The 25,189-nt window shown below is 49.7% G+C and overlaps 1 protein-coding gene across 1 annotated transcript in view; it reads left to right on the top strand.

Moving 5' to 3' along the window:
• Positions 1–25,189, top strand: part of NUCB1 (nucleobindin 1) — a 684,805-nt gene that overhangs the window by 179,275 nt on the left and 480,341 nt on the right. The window lies entirely within an intron of this gene.

The following is a 25,189-nucleotide window of genomic DNA, read 5'->3' as shown; positions in this document are numbered from 1 at the left end:
ATAATACGGAAGTCAAAGGAGGAAAAGAAAAGATGCCATCGGACCTGTCTGCTATTAATGCATTTCAGAGAGGCCAAATCCTGTAGGTTCCGATGATCGGAGTATACTGTGATAGGATATTTAGCCCCCAGAAGATGATAACGCCAAACACGGAAAGCGTCCATGACAGCCAAGAGTTCTTTTTCCGTAACGGTATAATGAGACTCAGTACTGGAAAACTTACGGGAGTGGTATGCCACTGGATGTAATTTGCCTGTATTAGGACATGTTTGTGACAGTACCGCCCCGAGGGCAAAGGAAGAGGCATCTGCCTCGACTATGAACGGAAGATCCGGATTGGGATGTTGGAGTACCGGTGCGGTAGTGAAGGCGGTTTTCAGAGTCTCAAAAGCCTCCTGCTGTTCTCTCTGCCACTGATATGGTACCCGAGGACTAGTCAGGGCCGTGAGTGGGGCTACAATCGTGGAAAAGGAAGAGATGAAACGCCTATAGAAGTTGGCGAATCCTAAAACGGCCTGCAAGGACTTGAGTGTTTGAGGTACTGGCCAATCTAAGACTGCTTTGACCTTAGACTCGTTCATGGATAACGCCCCAGGGGTGATGTGGAAACCCAAAAACTCAACAGAGGTCTTATGGAACTGACATTTCTCAGGTTTGGCAAATAAGGAATGTTTGCTTAAACGGGTTAATACTTCTCGGACGTGTTTTACATGATCATCCAGATCACGAGAGAAGATCAGGATGTCGTCCAAATACACAACCATGTACACATCCAGAATATCCCTGAAAATGTCATTCATGAATCGTTGGAACGTGGCCGGGGCGTTACATAAGCCAAAGGGCATGACAAGATATTCGTACAAGCCGTAACGAGTACAGAAAGCAGTTTTCCACTCGTCTCCCTCGCGAACGCGTACCAAATTGTATGCGCCGCGTAGATCAAGTTTGGTAAAAATGGAAGCATGTGTTAAATGATCTAAGAGTGGAGTGATTAACGGGATGGGATATCTATCCTTCTTGGTGATCGCGTTGAGACGCCGATAATCCACACAAGGACGTAAATCCCCCTCCTTCTTGGGTACAAAAAAGATAGGACTTGCCGCTGGTGAAGTGGAGGGGCGGATGTGTCCTAAACGCAGGGCGTTCTGTACATATTCTTTTAACACCAGTTCCTCCGAAGGAGACAAAGAGTAGATCCTGCCCGAAGGAACAGTGGAATCAGGAAGCAATTCGATAGGGCAGTCATAAGTTCTATGTGGAGGAAGTACCTCAGAAGAGCCTCGATCGAAAACTGATTCGAAAGCCAGATATTCTGGCGGAATCCCAGACACCAACCCCCCAACAGTATGGGACTGTATGACTTCTGGATCGTCAACCGTCAGTGTGAGTTGTGCTAGGGCTCCCAAGACCCGAGAGGGTGTGTCAGGGGCTTGATGGATCGGGAGACAATAATTCTGACAAATATCGGACTCAAAAAGTACAGTGCCTGCTTGCCAATTGATCAATGGATTATGTTCACGTAACCAGGGAATCCCTAGTATGATACCGAATTGAGGTGCGGTGATCAAATCAAAACTTAAAGTTTCTGTGTGTATATCCTGTATGTTCAACAAGAGGGGTGCAGTTTGATGTCTAACAGGACCAGAAACCAATGCGGAGCCGTCTACGGCTTGGACATGTTCCGGTCGTGTTTTTACCACTAAGGGTAGATTGAGGGAATGGGCCAAATCAATATCTATGTAATTACCAGTGGCACCGGAATCAATAATGATATTGACTGCATGTAGAAGGCCAGTAGAGGGACGTAGAGTAGCCTTTACGGAGATGGGTTGAACACGAGCAAAGGAAAGAGGGGTTCCCAGAGAAGATGATGGGACACTCGACCTGGTCTCCGGTTCTAAGGTCGAGCCATCCGAAAAACCTGACTCTTCTTGGGACGTCGAGGACACTCTTTCACGAAATGTCCAGTGGTGCCACAGTAAAAGCACGCATTATCAACCCTTCTACGTTCCCTCTCAGATGTTGTAATAGGACTGCGTACCCCTCCCACTTGCATAGGTTCTTCAGTACCGGAAGCGGGAGTATTAACAAGAGTAGGAGAGGAGGAGGCCCCCAATTCAGCTCTACGCTCCGCTCGGCGTGCATCCACCTGCAGGACGAGATCAACCAATTCCTGATACTGAGTAGGCATAGAGGGGATCACTGCTAAAGCGTCTTTCATGGTGTTACTCAACCCCCTATAAAAGACCACTGCCCGCTTGTTTTCTGGCCATGATGTTTCCGCAACTAGCTGATTAAACCGGGTGATGTAATCTATCAGAGTTCTTTTGCCCTGAGTCATTTCCAACAACTCCAAATCCCTAGACTGTGCCTTGTGTCGAGTATCGAATACTCGGGACATTTCTAGGACCAACAAATCAAAGTCATAAAGAACCGGGCTATTGTTTTCTAACAGGGGATTAGCCCAAGCGGCAGCTGTTCCAGCTAAATGGGAAAGGGCGAAGGCGGCCTTAGCAGTGGACGTGGGAAAAGCCAAAGGCCTGCATAAAAAATGTAACTTGCACTGGTTAACAAAGGTTCTGAATGTCTTGGGATCACCCTGGTAACGTTCAGGAGCAGCCAGGGGGGAAGGAGTTGGGAGGACTATCGGAGTCGGGACTGGGGGTGTAGTGGAGGAGCTGCCATCTCCAAACTCTGGGTCTGCAGGAAGGGAATGTTGAACGCTCTGTATGGTATCCAACCTTTGATGGATCACTGTGTTCGCGGCGGCCATATCTGCCCTTAGTATTGTAATTGCCTGAACTAAAGCAGTTATGGGTTCGTCCGTGGATCCCTGCATCGTCTAACACGACTATATGGCTTCTCAGTCTGTTCTGACTTGAGTGTCGTGTAGACCGATGAGACCTCCGTCCCCAAGTGACGCACAGGGGAACAAAATAGAAACCCGCTGTGCGACCCTTGAGGCCACAGGTGAGAGATGTCTTCCCAGATCCACGGAGCCTCTGGAACACCGATGCTGCTGTCAAGAAGGAATGAGGTTAAGCACCAGGCAATCACAATACAGGCAGGTAAACAAAAAGAATCTGAAGTGTCTTACCTATCTGGTGTAAGGGAGACCCAGGTAACCTAGTAGGGAGGTTCGAGGCTCAAAAAGATACAGCGGTCCCTGGAGTGGTAGAACCGCAGGTAAGCGTGGATACTAGTAGGCCACCTGTAAGACAGGGCTTGACTTGGGCGTAGAAGTACAGCAAGGATTCCAGGGAGGATCCAAAGACAAGTCGAGATGCAGTCCAAAAATCCGGCAACAGGTAAACAGTTCCGAGCAAAGGTACAAAGGGGTGTCCAAGAGAGTCCAAGATAGAGTTCTGTGGTCGAGGTAGCAAGGAGCAAGTAGAAACGCCAAACAGGGTCCGAAGCCAGCTGAGAAGCAATGATCGTCCTGCCTCTCAGTACTTTATACTGTGTGTCCCCGGGTCATGTGACGTCTACCAAGATCACGTGAGGAACGCCACACTGTATCACGTGACCGACGTGATGACGTATCGCCGTCCCTTCTGCGATACATCCTCCAAGGCAGTTGCCAATGCAGGAAAGGTTGTAAGCGAGCCCGTACACCAAAGAAGGAACGGTGTTTTCGGTTCTGTGGGTTTACCGAATCCCTTGAGCCTCGAAGCTGGGGTGGAGGTGTTTGGGGGAGGTGAGCAGTGTTCTGATGTGGGGAGGCCTGATGTGCTAAGGATCGCCTAACAAACATCCTCTTCGCCCAATCCGGGGCAATTAGGATCATGGTTTTCCTTAACTTTCTCAACCTCCTGATTACTTGAGGAATCACAGGGACTGGAGGAAACGCGTACAGAAGTTGGAACTTCCAGTCCACCACGATCGCGTCTCCTAGTGCTCCTCTCGGAGGAAATTCCATTGAGCTGTACTGTTCGCACTTCTGCTTTACCGTGGTTGCGAACAGATCCACTTGAGGGGTTCCCCAAAGGGCGAAGATCTCCAGAAGAACTTCCTGAGCTAGCTCCCACTCGCGAGAGACCGTGCTCTGCCTGCTCAGAGCATCTGCCGCCGTGTTCTGCTCTCCGGCTAGGTGAACTGCTGATAGAGAGATTCCTTCTCATATTGCCCAGAACCAGAGTTGCATTGCCTCTCTGCACAGTGGTAGTGACCAATGTTCCCTTTAAGCTGTGCGCATGTGCGCTTGCCCAGCTTCCTTCTGGGTGCCGCTCAGAAGAATTTTAGCAGCGCACACAGAAAATTCCCACCTATTCAAATAAGATTTAATAAGGCAGAAGCCACAGCAGGTACCTAATATTAGCTTTCTCTCAAAATGAAGCTAAATTGTACTAACTAGTCTTGATATTCTGGTGTAACCTATTGACATTGCCCTACTATGCAAGCTTGACCTTAAAAACCTAAAAACTCTAAAAATAGAATACACACACATAAGGTTAAAAATGAATATGAAAAAGTTATTCCATAAACAGAAGATATGACTAAGATTTGCCTGCACACATTAACTAAATCATCTTCCCTCCCCACCTAGGATCCTATTCTTGACTCTACCACACGTATACCGTATGACTCGAAGTCTGCCCCAGGCCACATTCAGATATTACCAGACAACCTCGACTCTGCCTACCTTAGCTCAGCAAAAGGTTAGCAGGCTTAGGTACAAGTCTTGGTTTAGGGTATAATATGAATGACATTCAAGCACAAGAATTTTTGTTACTCATGGTGCCTTAGTAAAAGCATTACCCACATTATGTAGCCCGAGTGTCAGCTCAAATATCGGGTACTGACTGTGTAAGTAAGCAGGCTACTAGGATATTTAACCTCATCCCATGCTTCCTCTTCTTTGTGCATATGTCACAAAGCACTTTGAAGAGCCCCCCCCTTGCAAGTTACCGCATTATAAAACTAAAATATTAATTTGCCCTCTAAGGATTTTGAGTAGGCAAATGTGCTCAGCGTATCCTACTTTAGCATTGCTAACATTACCCTATGAGTGGAGAGCAACATTGCAATATCATTTTCTTGGCCTGTAAGGGATAATTGGTATGTACGCTCCCTGGTATTATTCATAAATAAAACTAGGGCAACAATATTCAGATAACTAGAATACTTTTCACACAATCTGCAACCTTTCAAAACTTTCAGAGTTCCATGGGGGATAGACCTTAACAAATTGTATGTTAACTCGCTTCTATACAAAAATGGTTTCACTGAGCACTTGTCGAAACCTACTCAACAATTGAAAGGTGGGGTATGTTGCAAACAATCGTGTATGCACTTCATAGTCATTGTGCACATGCAGATTTATTACATTTTCTTAAACTACACATAATATCGTCATGAGGCTTTAAATTGTATTTGCATGCACAGTATTGTGGGTATGCAAATATCCCAGTTAGAGTTTTACTTTTGCAATCCCTCATTTTTTACAGAGCCATGTCAACTAATATTGGAGGCTAGCACAGGAACACGGGAGGAGAACGGGTGGAAGGGAACAGTAGAACACTCCTTCGGGTTGACGAACAAATCAGCAACTTTCAAAAAACAAATCAGATGTTTTGGGAGTACAGTACAGTGAAGGAAATGTTTGTTTGCTAAAGGATAAGCAACTATAGTAATAGCCTAGGAAACTGCACCTTCTATTTATTTCTATGTTCAGCTGCTGAGGCCTTTTTTTTATATATACATGGGTTTGCATTTATTGCTTCTAGCATCCCCATGCATCTTTTTCAACTGATAACAGTGAATTTCAAAAGAGGGGTCCCTAGTTAAAGAAGAAGTGAATTTCAGAAGAGGGGTCCCTAGTTAAAGAAGTTAACTTTGAGCATTGGTGCTGTTGACCTAAAGGGTAAATATATGTGATTTTCTTCAACGGGGCGCCAGAAGAAACCTTGTTGATTTTTGTCTAGGCTGTGGTGATCAAGGATGGGCAAAACTATAGGCTGTATTATATGCCCGTTAATTTCACTTCCTATGTCAGGGTTACAATCAGGGCTCCGATACGATTTTACTCCATACTTGGAATCAAAAGATTTTTCAGGGAGTAAGAAAGTAATTGGCTTTGCCAGTAGGGATATTTCATGCTCATTAAAATATGTTCTTTCCCCTTAAAATTCCTTTTGAGATCGGGCAGTAACATTACTCAAGTTCCTACCAATAACACTGCTCTGCTGGTCACTGATTCAGAAAGTGATCAGCGGAACTTTGTGAGTAGAAGCAGAGTGTAGATTCCTATATTATGTTCATGGTTTCCCGTTTTTGTTGGGTACATTGCCCTGTTTTTAGTGAAATAGTATATGCCTCCTAGCTGTAAGGCTGGTTTTGAGTAAATGTCACAACTCACAGAACAACATAATGTGGATAGTAAGCAGAGGCCCAGGAATTCTGATCATCATATTCTGTGGTGCAGGTATTCTGATGCAATTATCATCCTTTCATAAATGAGAGGCATTTTCTCCTGGCCCTTAAATTACTCCATTATAGTGACACATGAACTCCTTTTGACATGTTTTCTGACACATTCCTTTCAGTTGCAATTATTCAATTTACGATAACCACATCAGTGATTAGCGATACTTTAAACATGAGTTTTTTTCCCAAGGGCATTAAACACTTTCTGCATTGTCTCTGAGCAGTGTTGACAAACGAATAGCCACAACTAAACCTATTGTTTATCCTGAGCATGCACAGCTTTTTTGTGCATACACGTTTTTCTCTCTGCGCAGGAGTACTTTTGGTAGGTACTATGGCATATCTTGAAGTTTTGGACTGGTTGATGAACTCTCCTCATAATCACATATAAAATATATGATTTTTTAGCCTATATATTTGGAAAAAGAGCTGTAAAATGCTCCTTTTACACTGATTTGTAAATTATTGTGGTGGTTGGGAAGGGGAAATTTCCTTCCAAACTCTTCGCAGATGGTATCTCACTGACTATGCATCCTCACAAAGTGGCTCACATCGTTATTCAGTTGCGCACATTGAAAATAATGTGTGCACAAAGGCTAATCATTTCCGCACTTAGGGAAAAATAATTAGAGGGAACATTGGTAGTGACCCTACGCCTCCTCTCTTGTTGAGGTAGTACATGGCCACTGTGTTGTCCGTCATTATCAGGACATTCTTTCCTTGTACAGAGGGCAGGAAGGCCTTCAGCGCTAGTCTGATTGCCCTCAGCTCCAAAAGGTTGATGTTTAGTTTGGACTCCGATGGAGACCAACGACCGCTGATTGTCAGATCGTTGGTGTGTGCTCCCCACCCCGTGAGTGAGGCGTCCGTTACTATGGTTATCTCTGGCCATGGTTGCCAAAAAGATTCTCCTTTGAGGATGTTGTTGTTGCAAGCCCACCATAGTAGATCCTGAGCGACTGCGCTCGGGACTTGCAGAAGATCCAACATATTCCCTGAGAACTGGGACCACTGAGTTCCGAGTGCCCATTGAAGGGATCTCATTCTCAATATGGCCTCTGGCCCTAGGAAAATGCAGGATGCCATGAGGCCGAGCAACCTCAGAAAATCGAAGGCCGGCAGATGCTGGGCATTTTTGAACTTTGTTACCATCTGCAGAATGTGGAGAGCTCTCACCTCGGGAGGCGAGACTTTTCCCAAGGAAGTATCCAAGACTGCTCCGATAAACTGGAGCTTTTGGGATGGTTACATGTGGGGCTTCTTGAAATTTAGGGAGAAGCCCAGTTTGTGAAGAAAGTGACAGGTGATCGAAAGATGTTCCTGAGCTTGTTCGGGAGAACGTGCTCTGATCAACCAATCGTCCAGTTAGTGGTAGACGTGAATCCCCCCTTTCCTGAGACTCACTGCCACCACCGCCATCAATTTGGTGAAAACCCTCAGGGTGGAGGTCAACCCAAATGGCAGAACTCGAAACTGATAGTGAGAATTGCCAATCGCAAACCTCAGGTACTTTCTGTGCTTCAGATGGATTGGCACATGAAAGTAAGCATCCTGATGGTCCAATTATACCAACAGTGTTGGAGTTGGAGAGCCTGAATGATCTGAGAAAGAATTACCATCTTGAACCTGTCCTTCCTGAGGAACTTGTTCAAGTTTCTTAAGTCCAAAATGGGGTCTCAATCCTCCGTTCTTCTTTGGGATGAGAAAGTATGCGGAGTACCAACCCTTGTTCCTCTCCGCTACAGGTACTTGTTTTATAGCACCTTTCTCTAGCAGGGTTAAAATTTCCTGCAACAGGCGCAGATCTGGAATTTTGACAGAGTTGGTTCCCGGTGGATGGTTCTGAGGCCTTTTTAGGAAGGGGAGACGGTAACCTTGAGCTACTGTTTCCAATGCCCAAGCATCTGAGGTAATGCCCCGCCATTCCTTCAGATGCTGAGAGATCCTGCCTCCCACTGGGGTTTTGTGTAACAAGGTCTAAGAGTGATTTGGAGGCGGCTGCAGGAGTGGCTGAGGGCAGAGATGCCGTTCCTGAGGTTGCCGTTCCTGAGGTGACATTTCTCTTGCCTCTTTGAAAAGCCTGTCCTCTTCCTCTACCAAAAGAGGAGCAGTACCGAAAAGAACGGCCCCTCCAGGAAGATGAGCCCGGATAGGGTTTCTGAGGCTGTCGCATGGAAGCACTAAGAGATTTACCTGCCGCATTTGAGGTCTGTAGTTTTTCTAGGCTTTCATCAGCCTTACTACCAAACAGTCTCAAACCATCAAAAGGCATGTTGAGAAGTCTGGGCTGCACATCTCGTGCAAACCCTGACTTCCTCAACCACGCAAATCTGCGTAGCACAGTGCTTGCAGCCATGGATCTGCTGATACTATCAGCAGTATCCAGTCCAGACTGAAGACATTCCCCCATTGCCTCCTTTCCGTCTTTGACAATATTCAGGAAGCCTTCCCTTTCCTCGCCTTCCGGAATATGATCAGCCGCTGCCGAAATGCAGTCCCACAAGGTATGGGTGAACCTGGCCAGGGTACAGGTGACATTGGTTGACTTAAGAGCCATGCTACCCGAAGTAAAAACTTTACGGGCCCAAGCATCCACCTTCTTATCCTCTCTATCCGGGGGGATAGTAGGATATGCAGTCTGTCTTGAGGCAGTTGCAGCTTGAATAACCAGACTTTCTGGAGTGGGATGTCTGTTTAAATATTCAGGATCAGAACTAGACAGTCTATATTTTTTAGGAAAATTACTGTTTACAGCAGCAATATTATCAGGAACTTCCCAGTTCTTTTCTACTGTTCTCTGAAGTGCCCTATGGAAGGGGAGAACTGGATCCTTCTGGGGGCCCCTAACAATTATGTCCGTCATATCGTCCTGTTCAAAAGTGGGTGATGCTCTACCCCAGCCCATGTATTCCACCACTCTATCCATTAATTTCCTGTACCCCGAATCTGCATGTTTTGCAGGGTCAGGTTTTTCAAACTCTAGCTCAGGTGACGTATCAATGCCACTAGCAGAGTGAAGGGTGTCCCACAAGTCTCTCATTTTCGATTCGGGATCGATAAGTTCTTTTGGGACCTCTCTAGTACCATATTGTACTCCAAAAGGAGAAACAACCTCTCCTTCAGAGCCGCTTTCTTCAAAATTGAAGACATAGAATTAAAAAAGTCAGATTTTGGTAAAGGAGTAAATCTCCTATCTTGTTCATGAGGTTTCGTCGAAGGAATCGACGTAACCTTCGATGGTATCGAAGGAATCTTCGAGGACACCAATGAAGTCTTCGACACAGGCGCCGAAGACGCTTTTGGCTTCGATGTCGAAGCTGATGGCGTCGACGAAGTTGTGGATGTTTTCGAGACTTCTGTTTTTATGTGGTATCAGAGAAATACTCAACTCTCAGAGTCTTCAACAACTTGTCGTCGACTCGAGTTTTTTGAGTTTCGTCCATACTACCGAGTTTTACCACAGTAGTTCCTGACTTCCCTATGTCGTCCGATGGAGCGACAGGGGTCTGGCTCTTCTGAGGTTTCTTTGAGGGGGTCGAGGCCGCATTCTCAAAGACCTTCATCATTTTCCTTCGAAATTCTTCCCATTTTTCTAGGGGAATCCGACTTAGTCGGGCATCGTACCGATTCGGTCGATGAATCGGAAGATGATGAAGAAGATATGTCTCCTTTTCACTCTCTTAGAAGAGGAAGATGAAGAGCGCCTCGATTTACTACGAGATCGAGATCTCTTAGAGCATGGCTGCACAACATACGGCCCGCGGGCCAGTTGCGGCCCGCCATGCTCTTTTGTCCAAAACACTGGCCCTCATTGGCTCAGCACACACACGCACCACGTCGCTCCTACGAGCCACGTAATGCGTGTGTGCTGCACCAATGGAGGGCCAGCACTACGGCTGGCGTGGTCCATAAGGCTTGATGCCGGAAGGCATTTCAGCCATGGACCACGCCAGCCGTAATACGATTCCAGCGTTCCAGCTTACCTGCCGCTTACCTGCCTTCCAGCACGTCTCCGGTAAGTGGTCTGTTTGTTTGTGCGTCGGGTTTGTTTTGCTTTATGTTTGTGTGTGTATGTTGCGATTGGGGGGGTGTGTCGGATGTGTATGAATGTTTGGATTTGAATGTATTTTGTATGTATGTTGAGATGCGGGGGTGGGGGGATGTGTCGGATGTGTATAAATGTTTGGATTTGAATGTATTTTGTGTGTATGTTGAGATGCGGGGGTGGAGGGGGTGTCGGATGTGTATGAATGTTTGGATTTGAATGTTTTTTGTGTGCTGAGTTGGGGGGTGGGGGTTCGGGTCTGTATGGGTGAATGCTTGAGAGTGTGTGTGCTGAGTTGGGGGAGGTTTGGAGTTGGGGGGGTTCGGGTCTTTATGGGTGCTTGTTTGAGAGTGTGCTGATTTGGCGGGGTGGGGGGGGTTTGGTTGGGCGTGAGGGGGCCATGGAGTGGGGGGGTTTGGTTGGGGGTGAGGAGGCCATGGGGCATAGTGTTTGGTTGGGAGTGAGGGTGCCATGGGGCATAGTGTCTGGTTGGGGGTGAGGGGGCCATGGGGCATAGTGTTTGGTTGGGAGTGAGGGGGCCATGGGGCATAGTGTTTGGTTGGGAATGAGGGGGCCATGGGGCATTGTGTTTGGTTGGGGGTGAGGGGGCCATGGGGCATTGTGTTTGGTTGGGGGTGAGGGGGCCATGGGGCATAGTGTTTGGTTGGGGGTGAGGGGGCCATGGGGCATTGTGTTTGGTTGGGTGTGAGGGGGCCATGGGGCATAGTGTTTGGTTGGGGGTAAGGGGGCCCTGGGGCATAGTGTTTGGTTCGGGGTGAAGGTGCCATGGGGCATAGTGTTTGGTTGGGGTGAGGGTGCCATGGGGCATAATGTTTGGTTGGGGGTAAGGAGGCCATGGGCCGTAGTGTTTGGTTGGGGGTGAGGGACATGGGGCATAGTGTTTGGTTGGGGGTGAGGGACATGGGGCATAGTGTTTGGTTGGGGGTGAGGGGGCCATGGGGCATAGTGTTTGGTTGGGGGTGAGGGGGCCATGGGGCATTGTTTGGTTGGGTGTAAGGGGGCCATGGGGCATAGTGTTTGGTTGGGGGTGAGGGGGCCATGGGGCATTGTGTTTGGTTGGGGGTGAGGGGGCCATGGGGCATTGTGTTTGGTTGGGGGTGAGGGGGTCATGGGGCATGGTGTTTGGTTGGGGGTGAGGGGGCCATGGGGCATTGTGTTTGGTTGGGGTGAGGGGGCCATGGGGCATAGTGTTTGGTTGGGTGTAAGGGGGCCATTGGGCATAGTGTTTGGTTGGGGGTGAGGGACATTGGACATAGTGTTTGGTTGGGGGTGAGGGGGCCATGGGGCATTGTGTTTGGTTGGGGGTGAGGGGGCCATGGGGGCATTGTGTTTGGTTGGGGGTGAGGGTGCCATGGGGCATAATGTTTGGTTGGGTGTAAGGGGGCCATGGGGCATAGTGTTTGGTTGGGGGTGAGGGACATGGGGCATAGTGTTTGGGGGTGAGGGGGCCATGGGGCATAGTGTTTGGTTGGGGGTGAGGGACATGGGGCATAGTGTTTGGTTGGGGGTGAGGGGACCATGGGGCATAGTGTTGCACTCCAAGAGTGAACCCAATAATAAAGCTAAAACAGGCACAGTTAGGAGATGTTCATCTTTGGTTTTTTGAGGAAACCTGACTCAACGAAGGCCATACTCATCTTGGGCAACCCAAATAGCAAACTGTAGCAGTCCAAAATAATGGCATGTCCAATCTAGGGTAAATAAAATATATATAAGTTAAACAGGCGAGATACAATAACTAAATAGAAATAAATTATAACAATGGAAAATGTGTAGTACAAAATGTAAGTTTGAAATGCAAATAAAAATCGTTACCCCTCAAAAACATTCTTTTTCCATGTGTTTAGTACAAATTGGGGGTTTAAAAAGCCTCCTACTACCCCACCCACATTTACTTTTCGGCCCACTATAGCCCTCATGTAAGGTACTTTCGGCCCTCTGTCAAAATCAGTTGTGCACCCCTGTCTTAGAGTGTCTATGATGATCCGATTCTTTCGAATCGCTTATGTGTTCTTTTTTTAAAAAAAATTTTTTAATGTATTTTAGACGAAGCCTTTGAGGGTTTAGAAGCTTCCTGCCCCATCGCCAGTTTACCTTTCCTCTCACGAAGGGCCTTCTCCGACATTGACTGACAGGAGCTACAGTCGCTGGTTCGATGACTTGAACCGAGGCACCAGAGACAAACGCGGTGAGGATCTGTGATCGACATCTTCGATCCGCATGTCGATACACTTTTTAAACCCCATCTTGGGAGTTGAAGGCGTTGAAGAAGACAGCATTTTCAGAAGAATATTTTAAAGCGCGCCGTTCTCGAGAGCGAAGCAATCGGAAAAACGGAACTGAAGCCAACGGGTGCGGCACAAGCTATTTATACTGATGGTGACGTTGACGCGGTACGGAGCCCGTCGAGGGACATCGACGCCATGACCTCGTGCACAGCGCCCTCTGCCGAAATTTGTTTTCCGAAGCAGCGAAGCTGGCAGGATAACGATTTATCATGAGATGAGGAATACGTGGGAGGACACAATTCATTCGAAAGGGGCGTTTGGCTGTCTGATCAGGACAACCAGAACCTCTGTGGGAGCTGGACCTATTCAGGCACTCTGGCAGACAAAGTACAGGGGGTGGGGGGGACACTGCCCATAGGGAGCTGTGTGCTGCAGTAGTAAAATCACAGGTGCCTTTAAGAGCTATGGAGCAGACAGAGTCCATAGTACAGGTATAATGAAAGAATAGAGGATGAAGCATACAAATTATAATCTCCCTAATAGCTATCACCAATATTCTTGACATTCTTGCCCCAGTCACGAGGATCTGCCTGAAACCTGCGTCTAAGCATAACACCTGGTATGACTCGGAACTTGCAGCCCTGAAACGAAAGTGCAGAGCGGCGGAACGGATGTGGCAAACCTCCGGTTCACCCTCTGACAAACTGGCCTGCTGCCTGCTCCAAAGGCAATACAGACTCTCCATCCATGCCAAGAAATGGGCCCACATTCAGGCACAGGTTTCTGATGCATCTAACACGGCTGAACTTTTCAAAATCTGCAGGGAACTAGCCAATCCGTCCGCAGTCTCCTCCTCCCCAGGCCCTCTGCAACGCACTGGTCACACACTTTGCCACCAAAACACAGAATATTCTGAACACCCTTGTTATTCATCCGCCCAACCCATCCCACACCCCCTTGCCTCCCTTGGCCCCTCACCCTTCTCCGTCCTCCCTCTCCTCCTTGTCCCCTGTCACACCTGAAGAAGTTACGAGTTGTCCGCTCAATGAGGGTCTCTTCCAAACAGGTTTCCCCTTGCTCATCCAGAACCATCAAGGACAACATTGGCTCTGTTACCCCCCACTCGCCCATTTCTGCAACCCCTCTTTTGCCACTGGATCTTTCCCCTCCTCCCTCAAGCAGTCCCTGGTGCACCCCCTCCTGAGAAAACCTTCAGCAGACCCTACCTGTCCAGCCAACTACCGCCCTATTTCCATCACCCCCTTCCTGGGGAAACTGCTGAAGAAGCTGTCCTTGCCCCAACTCCCCTCGCACGCTGAACTTGTTGGTGGTCTCCACGACCATCAATCTGATTCCAAGCATCTGAGGCACGGAAACTGCTCTTCTGAACACCTGTGAAGAACTGCTCGCATCTCTGGACTCCAACTCCCCAGCTGTCCTCATCCTACTCAATCTCTCCACTGCCTTTGACACGGTTAACCACTCCATCTTCATACAAAGGCTCCACAATACCCTTGGTATCTCGGATCGGGCACTGGACTGGCTGACCTCTTTCCCAAGTCATCCTGGGCATCTCCTCCTCTCCTACTTCTCTAACTGTGGCATCCCCCAGAGTTCTATCCTCTCTCCTTGGATCTTTAGCATCTACCTTGCTCAGCTGGCACTCCTCATCTCCCCCAACTTCCAGTGTTATGCAGACCACCCACAACTCTTTTTCAAACTTCCTGCGGACTCTTTTGCACCTTCCATCATCCCCGACTGCGTGTCTGCCATCCAGTCCTGGTGCACCTCCAACGATCTCTGCCTCAATGCCAGTAAAACTGAGATCCTTCCCTTTGAGACCCCTGCTCCCTCCTTCTTCCCCTCACTCCGGCCTTCCTCCATGGACTCTCCCCCTGCTCCTTCTTCTGAAGCCAGAAACCTTGGAGTCATCTTCTACTCTTCTCTCTCCTTCCACTGTCACACTCGGGACATTTCCAAGAAGTTCCACTTTCTGCTCTTCCTTCTCAAAGGAATTCTCCCTTTTCTCACTTTTCCCCAGAAGCTAAATGTTACCCGAGCCTGGTTCTCTCTAGGCTTGACTATTGCAATAGCCTCCTCATGAATATGCCTTCTTCCACTCTGCGACCCATCCAGCAAATCCAGAATAGGGCAAAAAGACTTATCCTTGGCCTTAAGCGCAGGGACCACATCTCTGTTGCCCTTAAAAGTCTTCACTGGCTCCGGGTTGTTGCACGGATTACATTCAAATCCCTATGCATCATCCACAAGGCTGTCTGGGGCCGGGGACCACACTATCTTCAACTCTTTCTTACTAAATACTCTCCCTCTAGACCTCTGTGTTCCTCTGGAACCAACTCTTTGTGTGTAAAGAGATTTGCTAAACGGAGGGCAGGTGGTTGATCACTTTCCTCAGCTGGCAGCTGGCTCCCTCCTATTGAACAGGCTCCCCCTCCCTCTGCGTCTTTAGCAGGACTTTCTTAAATTCCAGAAGCTCCTCAAGACTTTCCTATTTACCACCTCCTTCCCTTCCTCTCTCCTCTGCTAATCTCACAGTTGCTGTGATTGGTCTCTTGGGCCCTTATGCATCCTAGGGCCCTTGACCTCCCACACCTAATCGGCACAGCTTCTGTCTACCTTTAGCACTTGCCTCGGCACACCCTCCTCCCTGGAGGCTCGCACTTGCACCCAACGCAGCTCCAGGCCGTGTAGCATTAACCTTCTCCAGCATGGGATCTGGCATGGATTCACATGCTCATGAATATTCCCCGTCATCAGGCTGTGAATCCTCGGCAAACGAAAAAACAGTTTCAGTTTCATTTCTGAACTGTCTTTCTCCGATAAACCAATCACTGAGCTCTGTGTCATACCGCCCCCAGCCAATGACTGCCCTCTACCTAAGCCCCTCCTCAGGCAGCCATCTTCAGATTTTTACAGCACGCTCAAAGTGTTGGGAATCCTTGAGTTTCGCTCTTTGAGCTTTTCTGCGTATTTTCACTTTTTTGATGGGAAAACTCTATTTTTCGGTCAGTCGAGCCTGTGTGCTCCATCGATTATCCTTCCGATTAACAGGGATCAGTTTTTCGACTCCTTTTGTGCCCCTCAAGGGCTGAATTCGTTGAGTGTTCTTCTTGGAAACTTCCAGACGTTCTTCAGGCCTACACCGCGTGGATCATGTCGGATGAGGAAGACCACAGCGCTTCCCTCTTCAAGCTTTGCTCCGGTTTGCGGAATGTGTTCACGGAGGACAAGCATGCCCAGTATCTGTATTGTCTCCACCCGATCCATAAGGAAGAAGATTGTGTGATTTGCCGTGGCTTCACTAAGCGCACGATGAAGGATTGACACCAACAGTTAGAGACGTGGCTGAAGGCCAGGGCCTCTACCCCGGGTGATTCCCAGGGCCATGCCTCTTCCGGATCCAGCCAACCTGAGCAGGCTTCTAGGTCCTTTGAGGGTGTCCCATCTGTGGGGGCCCAACACAAGGCCAAGCACTGTAAGCCTGCTTCCGTCATTGTCGCCGCTGCTGCGCATCCTGTGGCGGTCAGGGCGCAATAATTATCTCCTTCTGCATCGGTCTCCAGCTATCCCTTCAGCTCTACTTCCAAGAGGAAGTCAGCTACCCCTGGGAAGCTGCGGGAGACACATGGGGCAGGCCATGCAGGAGGAGAAGGCCAAGCAGGACAAAGTGTCGGACCCAGCCCCCAAGGAGAAGGCCAAGCAGGATAAGGTGTCCGACCCGGCCTTGAAGGAGAAGGCCAAGCAAGGCAAGGGAGCCGGCCTACCTCTGAAGGCCCAGGTGCACCAGGCCAAGTCATTCTCATCCCTCGAGTTGGTGGTGGCGTCACGCTCGAAGGCCATAGGGGCTGACCCGGGCCAGGGTACCCTGACGACTGCCAGAGTGTCTCTTCCTCCCAAGAGGGAGGCTTTGAGAAGACTCCGGAGAAGAGGATGCTGGACCTCAGCCTGAGTCCGACCCCTCTGGACCCGAAGAAAGGGTGGGGGGGTGGTGAAGAACTCCAGGGAACAGTCATTTCTTTGTCCGACGAGGAGATCATCCTTTCCGTCCATACCGTCCAGGATGACTACAACGACGAGGAGAACGTCGCGGAGTCGCCCACCGGAGGCGGCGGCGACAAGGTGATACCGTCCATGGGGACAAAGACAAAGGCCCTGTGACCAGCACTCCTTCCCCCAACCCCCCAAGTCCCTCCTAAAGACCTCTCGCTGGACATTTTTTCGACCCTCCACACGCTGGTGTCTGAGATACAGAGAAGGATCCCGAGGCACTAGCGCCGGCCACCCCGTTGACACCGAGGGAACCGCTGAAGAAGAGACATCCCACACCTCCTTACCAACCATCGCTACCCTCCCCCCACTAGGGGGACGGGAACAGACACAGTGACAACGGCCGCAGACGACGAGGATGGGATGGGAGACCCCCCGCCGCCACAACCGAGAGCTTCTCCACCGGACGAAGTGGGATCCTTCCATTCCATGATAGTCCGTGCATCAGAGCTTTTCCAACTTACCCCGGAGGAAAAGAAGGAAGGTTGCTTTTATCAGCGGCGGGAGGCGAAGAGTAAGACATCCTTACGGTCCTGCTCCTAGACAACGTTTGGGATGAGGGACTGGCGCTGCTGAGGAACTCCGCTTCAGCCCTGGCAAAACGAGACTGGCTTGAAAAGAAATACAGGGTGCCGGACTCTGCACCCAAGTGCCTGCGATCTCAGCCATCTCCGGACTCGGTGGTCTTGGTGGCCGCCAGGAAAAAATCGTCCGGCTCAGCGTCTCATTCACACCTCCGGACAACAAGGGGAAGAAGTTGGATTCCATGGGTAGAAAGGTCATCTACAAAGTGGCAACGGCGTTCAAGGCTACCAACGCCTTAGTGATCGTGGCCAGATACGACCAGGAGCTTTGGTATAAGATGGCTCCTCTCCTGGAATTTCTCACCGATGACAAGTGGGTCGAGGCATTGGACATCCTCCAGGAACGCGAGGTGACATCAGACCACGCCATCACAGTGACTCTGGGCATCGCGGACACTGGGTTCCGCCAGATGGGAAACAGAGTTTGCCTTTCCCGTCGTGGCTGGCTCAAGGCCACCAACTTTAGACTGGTGGCCCACACGAGGGTTCTGGACATGCCGTTCGACAGAGACCACATGTTCTGCAAGGTCGTCGATGAATCCCTCCAGGCCATCAAGACGGACAGGGAGACGGCCCATGCCCTAGGCACTCTTCAACAACACCGGCTGTCCTTTCGTTCTTCAGGAGGGAAGTCTGGCAGGTCTTCGAAGGGATTTGGCGGGGGGCTCATCCTCTTACCGCCAACCCTCCCGTTCCACGACCCAGGAAGCCAACATGGGTCGTTCCAAGGCTTTCAGGAGTGGCTGCCGTCTTCGTCAAGGACCAGAGGGCAGTGCCTCGACCGCCAAGCAAGATTCAACCAGCTAGGATGTTGTTCCCCCACCCACGCACCCCGTTGGGAGGCCTGCTTGCAAACAACGTTGTTGTGTGGGAGTCCATCTCCACCGACAGATGGGTGCTGGACGCTCTCGCCCACGGACACACCTTAGAATTTCAACAGAAGTGTCAGCGAATACCACCGGTGGCCTGGCAGGAACAGCGCATCCCTCAGCTGCTGCTGGAGGACTGGGCTATGTTAAGAAAAGGGGCGATAGAGCTGGTCCCAAGGCGACTCCGGGGCTGCGGAATTTACTCAAGGTACATCCTCCGAAGGAAAGACCTCAGGCCCATTCTCAACCTAGGACGACTCAACAAGTACATAAAGTCCCAGAAGTTCAGGATGGTCACTCTACAAAACGTGCTCGGCCAACTGGAGCAGGGAGACTTTGTCGTCGCTGGATCTAGAAGATTTGTACCTCCACATCCCCATACACATAAAGCTTTGCAAGCTCCTGCACTTCGTCATCCAAGGGAAGCATTACCAGTTCAAGGAGCTTCCTTTCGGACTTAAATCGGCGCCCAGGGTCTTCACCAAATTCCTGGCTCCGGTGGCAGCCCATCTGCGACTACAAGTGATCCACGTGTACCCGTACCTGGACGACTGGCTCATCCAGGCCAAGTCAGAAGTGATCGCCGTCCATCACACAGCAAGGACCGTCCGACTGCTGGCAGACCTGGCGTTCTCTGTGAATTATGCAAAGTCCTGCTTGACTCCATCGCTGAACGCTCTGTTCCTGGGGTCCAAGCTCAACACGGTGGCCTTCCTAGAGCTCTTTCGGAGGAGAGGATATCGGCCATCTTGGGCATGGTGCAACGGCTGTTAGCACTGAAGATCGCCACAGTGCGGACCATCAAGTCGCTACTCGACATGATGTCGTCCTGCATATACCTGATTCGGCTCTGCAGACTGCTGATGCGTCCGCTCGAGGAGTTCCTTGACACCCCTTGGGTCCATGTGTCTGGAAGCTTCCAGGACAAGATTGCGATGAGGGTTTCCGTCCAGTGTTAATGTGGTGGGCGTGTGCTCCAACATCGCCGGAGGCATGGATTTTCAGAGCCCCCCGTACCAGAAGACGGTCATGATGGACGCTTCTCTGGAAGGATGGGGAGTCCACACCAGATGTCTTCACGCCAGAGGCCTGTGGCGGCCGGAATAGAAGACGCTGCATATCAACGTTCCGGAACTACGGGCAGTGTTTTGGGCCATCAGGTCGTTCCTGCCGTCCCTCAAGGGCAAAGTGGTGAGGGTCTTCACGGACAACACCACCACAATGTTTTTCATCTGGAAGCAGGGGGGCACCAGATCCCCAGCGCTCTCCAAGGAGGCACAGGACTTGTGGCAGGGGGCTGTCGCCCAGCAGATGTTCCTCATTCCATTTTTCCTAGCAGGAGTAAAGAACACTGTTGCCGACTCTCTCAGCATGGGAGCTGGCCTCAGCAGGATCAAGTGGACAGCCTGTTCCTCAAATGGGGCAATCCCCAGATCGATCTGTTTGCGACAGCGACAAACACCAAGTGCCGGAGGTTCACAAGCAGGTTCCCCCAGCCAGGGAGCATGGGGGATGCATTCTCCTTCCCTTGGGAAGGCCCGTTTCTGTACGCATTCCCTCCATTGCCTCTATTACTTCGAGTCATCCGTCAACTCAGATGGTACCCGTGCAGGATGATCCTCGTTGCACCAGCGTGGCCGAGGCAGATCTGGTACCCGGACCTTCTCAGCATGTCAACATCCCCTCCATTCAAGCTACCAGTGGTCGCGGATCTCCTCGCCAGGGAAGGAGGCGCAATTCTGCACCACAACCCGGGATTGCTAAACCTGAAGGCCTGGCTCCTGCAGCATTAGAGTCTGGTGGTTACTAGCTTCCGGTGGACAGCAGGGAGCTACTTGCCAAGGCCAGGGCATCGTCGACTTTGAAGTGCTACAGACACAAATGGAAGCGCTTTGTGACCTGGTGCCGGTCGCAGAAGATCAACCCTCTGAGGGTCACGGCTCCTCAGGTACTTCCGGATTTACTATCTTTGGCTAAGTCGGGGCTGGCACACGCCTCCATCAAGGTGCATCTGGCGGCTATCTCCCGCTACACCAGATCTCCAGGGCGATTTTCCTTATGGTTGCACCATCTAGTCAAGGAATTCATCAAGGGACTGATCCGCTCGTTCCTGCCGATGAAGGCTCCGTCCCCGGTGTGGGAACTCAACGTGGTGCTGACTAGGCTCATGGGGGCCCCATTCAAACCTATGCATGCTAAGTTTCTATCGTGGAAGACGGCTTTCCTTGTGGCCATTACCTCTGCAAGAAGAGTAGGTGAGATCCAGGCCCTGTCCTGCAAGCCACCTTATTTGACTTTCCACGAGGCGAGGGTGGTGCTTCGGACACACCCATCCTTCATGCCCAAGGTCTTGTCAGACTTTCGTCGCCGACTGAAAGGTCTTTGCACTCGCTGGATGTAGCTAGAACGCTGAAGTTTAATGTGGCCCGCACAAAGAGTTTCTGGTAAACTTCTCAGCTTTTTGTGAACTTTGGTCCTGTGAACCATGGGAAGGCCCTGTCCAAATATTTCATTTCCAAGTGGCTCTCCGGCTATATCACCCATTGTCACCGGTTGGCAAACCGACCGCTGCCTGGCCGTCCGAGAGCCCATTCTACCAGAGCGATCGCTGCTACAATGGCGTTCATGTTTTGTGTGCCCCTGTGGGACATCTGCAGGGCTGCTACATGGTGGTCGGCACACACCTTCATGAAATTCTACTGCGTCGACATGGATCCAGAGAGGAGTCCAGAGTCGGCCAAGCAGTGCAACCTGTTCGCTTGAAGGTGAGCCTGATGAGGAGGTAAGAGATTGCTTCTGTTGAGCCTTTCCACCTCCTGTGGTTGTGCATGTGTGTACTGCTATGTATTCTTTATTCATGAGCATGTGAATCCATGCCAGACCCCATGCTGGAGAAGGAACAAGTTACTTTCCTGTACCTGATGTTCTCCAGCATGGGTCTTGCATGGATTCACATGCGAACCCTCTCGCCTACCCCTCTGCCGCTCTTCTCTTGGTCTTACTGCCACTTTACGTGCTACCAAATCTGAAGATGGCTGCCTTGGGAGAGGCTTAGGTAGAGGGCAGTCATTGGCTCGGGGCAATATGACCCAGAGCTCAGTGATTGGTTTATAGGAGAAAGACAGTTCAGAAATGAAACAAACTGTTTTTTAGTTTACCGAAGATTCCCAGCCTGACGACAGGTAATATTCATGAGCATATGAATCCATGCCAGACCCATGCTGGAGAACAACAGTTACAGGTAAGTAACTTGTCCCATACCTTGCACTTCATCTGTGGCTCACCCACGATCAAGGACACCCCAGCACCTACCCCCACTGCCCTCTTCCTTGCTGCACTTGCACATTCTGAATACTCACAAGGCATAGTAGGTTCATCCTTTTTTCCCTCCACTGCATTTAATATTTGTGTGTATTTGAATGTGTTTCATTCCCATGTTCTCTCCCCGTTTCCCTGTGGGTGCTTTAAAACAGAATTTACTTGCTTTATAAGCACCTAACAAGTGACCAATAAATAAACTCTGTATTCAGTGCAGGAGCGGTGTCTGTTTTTTTCTCCATATTTCCATAATTGTCTTCCTTTGTGCAGAAATGAAAGGACAGCACAGGCTCCTTAGGCTGGCCCTTACCTAATATGTCTGTTAGATCATCTTGGGTAATGTCCTTTGCAGGACGACCCCATCCCATATATTCTATCCCCCTGTTAATGACAGTGCTATATACTGCATTTGGGTGAGAAATCACATCTGGAGTGTCAAACTCATTTTCAGGCGAAGTGTCTAGGAATTGGGTCTTTCAGGCATGAGACGAGGTCTTCCAGCCGTAATTCCTCTGAAATTAATTCTTCGTATGGATTTTGTCCTCCCACGTATTCCTCATCTTTGATATTCGATAACCAGCTTCAGCTGCTTTGGAAAAGAAATTTGGCAGAGTGCACTGTGCGTCGATGCCCTCGACTCGAGGGCCTCCGTCTTGAGGATGATGTAATCAAAGGAATATATAGCACGCGCAGCAACCTATTGACTTCAGAAAATGCGAAAACTATCACTTCGAGAAATACGGCATGCTTCATTACTTCATACGCAAGTATGTCTTCTTCGTCGACACCAACTACCCAGAAGACCGGGTTCAAGTGGTGTTGAGATTGTGGTTCGAAAATGTCATTGACTGATCCACACTGGATATGTCTATGGTGCCTCTGGTGGAGCATAAGACCTCCGCCTGCTCCAAGTGCCAGTCGACGACCAGAAAGGCCCTGAAGGAGGGAAAGGGGAAATGGCGGTAGGTTGAAACCCCAAAATATCTACCCTGACCAAAAAACCTTCGACTAACTAGTTGAGAGGTGTCTCTCCTCGAAGGAAGAAAGTTAAAAGATTGAGATCGAGGAGTGGCTCCCACCACTCCTCCTCGTCGTCGTCAAGGAAGTCTGAAAAGAGGCACCATAGGTTGCCTTCTTTGACTTCGGCGGACACCTCCCCTGAGAGGGTATCTTGTCCCCCAAAAGAATCCACTCCTGCCGAATGGGAAGCATTTAGAGCAGAAATGCAGAAAATATTGGAGATCCAGAAACCCACGGCAAGCCATTCTCCTACCGCATCTTCCAAAGAAGCCGATAAGGGAAAGGGCTCGACCTAAATACTGGACGCCCTCACGTCCGGGATGAAGGCCTGATCCTCATCGAGAGCTGTCGAGGCCTTGATGCGATGAGTCATCGAAGGATCTGTCAAGCTCTAAACATAAGCACAAGTCGAGGTCGTCGACACCATCGCCGTAATCGACGCCGGCTGCGCCTTCGACGCCAGCCAAGCCCTCGACATCGACACCAACGGCATCGACGCCAGCTGCGCCACCAATGCCAGCTGTACCGTCAATGCCGAGCACCCCATCTAAACTTACGGCACCATTGAAAAAGGTTTTGAGGACTCCTCGAGCTTCAAATCCACTATTTATCAATCCCTTGATGCCTGAAAAAACATATGTACCTTTACCAAGGAAAGAATATTTTAAGTCCCTTACCTCAATATATGAGGAGAATGAACCCTCAGACAACGATGCACCCTTTGGTCTCTAATTTGGCACACCAAACGTGCCTGAGTTTCATTTCTGAGGAGTCAAGGTTGACAGACCTTTATGATAATCTACAGACAGCCAGTGGGGTGGATACCTCACCTGAGTTAGATTTTGGAACACCAGAGGCTGGGGAACATGCTGATGCTTAATATAGAGAGCTATTGTCCAAGGTGGTGGAATATATGGGGTGGAGTAGGCCTCAGTTACCATTTGAGCAGGATGATCTGACGGATATCCTGGATAATGGTCCACAGACAGATCCTATATTACCTTTCCATATTGCTCTCCGAAAAGGGTGGCGGTGAATTGGGAGATGCTAGAAACAAATCAGGCTGTGAATAAAAATCTGACCAGGAAATATTGACAATCAAATAGTGACCCAGACTATCTAAGCACCCAACTCCAGAGAGTCTGGTGGCATAGGCAGCTACTGCAACTTCTAAGCAAGCAGCTTACCCTACAATCCCTCCAGATGCGACGACAAAAGAGTAGATTGATGGGCAAGGAAGGTATTTTCTGCAGGCATTATGGCGCTCAAATCGGCCAACTCCATGTGCCCTTGCAAAATGTCCATTCAATCTATGGGACTGCATTTCCATGGCGGCAGAGCACATTCCCGAGGGGTATGAAAGAGACTGGTTCTTGGCCATAATTGTAGACGGCAAAGAAGCCATGTGTGAGTCTCTTCAGTCAGGTCTGGATTCTGCTGACGGCATCTGCTGAGCCATGGCTACTAGCACCGTTATACGCAGATTTGCTTGGTTGAGGAAGTCTGGTTTTTCACCGGATGTGCAATCCAGACTCCTCAACATGCCCTTTGACCGGTCTCCTCTTTTTGTCAACAAGGCTGACGAAAGCTTTGAGAAGTTGCAGACCTCTAAGGCGGCAGCCAAATCTTTAGGTGCCGCTTTTCGGCAGCCTCAGCCTTTTCACTCTAGTGGACAGACTTGGAGGGGTAGATCTTTTCGCTACTACTCCTCAGTTGGAAGAGCGAGAGAAATGGCTGGTCAAAGAGGCCAAAGAAACTTCCCTCTTGGTGGACGAGGCAGAGGTGCGAAGCCAGCTCAAGCAGGGGCATCTTTACCATCTGCCACTGCATCAGCCGCCTCAAAACCTCTGAGGTCTTGAGTGACAATTCACCAGTGGGGGGCAGACTGTCTCAGCATCTAGAAGAATGGCAAGACCTTACTTTGTATGCTTGGCCATCGGAAACCATAGCCCACCGGTATTGCCTTCCTTTCATACAGAGACATTAGAGCAATCCATCGGGGAGCCACTCTTTACGGATTCCAGATCTGCTGCTTGTGCAGGAAATGTTAACTCTGCTAGAGAAAGGCACCATAGAGCCGTTGCTTGTAGCGGAGAGTAACAAGGGATGGTATTCTCCATATTTGCTAATATCTAAAAATGACAGAGGATTGAGACCCATCTTGGACTTGAGATACTTGAACATGTTCCTCAGAAAGGGCAAGTTCAAGATGGTCACACTTTCTCAGATCCTTCAGGCCCGCCAACTCCAGTGTTGGATGGTGTCATTGGACCTTCAGGATTCTTATTTTCATGTGCCAATCCATCTCAAGCACAGAAAATACCTGAGGTTCGCATTTGGCGGTTCTCATTATCAATTTCGTATTCTTTTCATTAAACTGATGGCGTTGGTGGCAGCGAGTCTCAGGAGAGGGGGGATTCACGTCTACCCCCACCCGGACGATTAGCTGATCAGGGCGCATTCTCCCAAACAAGTCCGGGATCATCTCAACGTCACCTGCCACTCTTTTCACAGACTGGGCTTCTCCCTCAATTACAAGAAGTCCCATATGACACCTTCTGAAAAGCTCCAGTTCATCGGGAAAGAGGTCACCACCCGAGTTGAGGGCTC

The sequence above is a fragment of the Ambystoma mexicanum genome, chromosome 1p, assembly GCF_040938575.1.
Source record: "Ambystoma mexicanum isolate Mex_15411 chromosome 1p, UKY_AmexF1_1, whole genome shotgun sequence".
NCBI lineage: Eukaryota > Metazoa > Chordata > Amphibia > Caudata > Ambystomatidae > Ambystoma > Ambystoma mexicanum.
Note: the sequence above shows the minus strand (reverse complement) of the source record. Positions and strands in the feature narration are given on the sequence as shown.